The sequence below is a fragment of the Chaetura pelagica genome, unplaced genomic scaffold (genome assembly GCF_000747805.2).
Source record: "Chaetura pelagica isolate M959 unplaced genomic scaffold, ChaPel_1.0 scaffold112, whole genome shotgun sequence".
Classification (NCBI taxonomy): Eukaryota; Metazoa; Chordata; class Aves; order Apodiformes; family Apodidae; genus Chaetura; species Chaetura pelagica.
Genome location: NW_009952798.1, coordinates 2,452,274 through 2,454,358, shown reverse-complemented (window position 1 = coordinate 2,454,358; position 2,085 = coordinate 2,452,274).

The following is a 2,085-nucleotide window of genomic DNA, read 5'->3' as shown; positions in this document are numbered from 1 at the left end:
TTCTGGATTTCAAAGGAAAAAAATCAGTTTCCAAGGCTAATTTATATATGTCTTGGTAATTTTTGTCTCATGAAATATTTTTTTTTTCTTAATGTAGAGCAACTGAAATAATGAGTTTTGTTTAAACTGGTTGTTTGCAGTATCATTAATGTGTTTGTTATACTTCAGGTGGCATAGTAAATGGGTAATTTAAGAGCTGCTTGCTACAATGTAAGAAAGAATGTTTTTTCACAAAATAGCTTAGAGAACTGACTACTGACTAGTACAGCTGCATTATTGCCTACTTTGCCAGTGTTTGGGAGGAAGCAAACCCTTAGGGACAGGAAAGGAGTTAGACCACCTGTTTCAGCAAAAGCCTTAAGTTTCAGCAGATAAGAAGTGATAGCAAATCACACCCTGTGCTAAGATGAGATGACGTCCTAAACTGCATTATCTTTGTTACTTGAGACTGTTTGACTGTCTTTTAATTAAGGAAGAAAATATTGAGTGAATTTTCCTATTAAGAAGTTACAGTTCATCCATTCTTTGTACTAAGCTTTGGACCTTTTGGTTTTGTTTTGTTTGTAACTCTGATCTTGCTTCAGTGTCAAGGTTCTCATTAAATTGAGTTACATTTATAAACTGTTTAAAATAAGCAGATGGATCCTAGTTCACAAGGTAGTTAAAAAATTGTTGGGCTTTTGGCTGTTACCATCTCTGCAGAATCCATTTGGAATTAACATCTCTGGTTAGAGGTTAAAAGGGCCATCTCATTGCATTTGGAGGGCAGTGGGCACAGGAGGTGAAACATGGGAGTTTGTCTCCTTGTAGTCTCAAAGATCACCTTATAGTCACAGATGGAGTTGTGTTGCATTGGAATGAGGAATGGCCAGGATGACAACTGGATGAGAGACATCTGAAAAAATAAGAGGGAGTTTAAGGGCCACAGGAGAGGGAAGTGAGGACCAAGAGATAGATAACCCCTGGAGTACTGCTCCCTTCAGGATCTTGAGTTGAACCCAAGAGCCCTGAGTTTATACTTTCTTCTGCTGTGAGGAAACGTGGTCAAATCAGCTCATGAAATGTCTCAACCACCACTTAATCTTTCTAATCCTGAAGTACTTGTTATATTAAAATATAATAATTTATTACTTGTACAGCTAGTCACCCTGCTAGAGATTTTTCAGAACCATTTAGAAAAAACATCCTTGAGAGATCATAAAAACAGTAATTCCTGTCTGGACCCAAGGGGATAAACTAGATCTTTTCTGTCATTGCTTTCTCTGTGCACAACATAGATAGAGCTTTAGCAAGTCTCAGGCTATATAGTAAAGGAAGTTCCTCTCTGAAATTTGATACAGGAAAATAAAACATGGTTAATGAAACTGAGTTAATGTTTAAATATATGAATTCTGATGTTGCCTTGGCCGGAATGCCTATGTAATGCCTAACAAGTAGTATTAATTTTTTTAAGTGGTTGCTGTGGGCATATTTGTACTGCCCAGTGTGTCTGAAGCCACTGCCAAACAAGTGAAGTCAGTTTGAAAGATGAACAGGGATCAGTGTTTTGCTCAGGCTAGTTAGTACAGCTGTAGAGCAAAACTTGGTCAGCTGTACTACTTCAGTATCCAATCTTACTTGCACAATGCTGGTTAGACAGTCAACTATGAACATTGTGCCAGGTAACTGTGTGTCCCTTGTTGTGTTTTGCCTATAGGTTCCTTCATGGAAGATTTCAGGTCAGCTTTTGTAGGTCTTGACCTTGATAGATAACTACATTTTTAAGCATGACAAGAACCTATACGATGTCAAGTTCTCAGAAAACTTTGTAATGATATATCAAAGCTTGGTTTTGCTGCTTTAGTGGTGCACTGGGTCATTCTGCGTGGAAACGTCTTTCTTTTCATGAGCTGTCTTGTGTGTATGTGTATATATGTATGTATTAGTAATGATACTCAAATATAATACAGGTGAGAAACATTTTAGACAGTTAAAGGTTCACAACGTGTTCCTCTAGTACAATGATGAAGTGAACCCTTCACAGTTTGGTGGGTTTTTTTGGAGGTTTTAGACCTTCTGTTGTAGAAACCTGCTTTAAAACAGTTA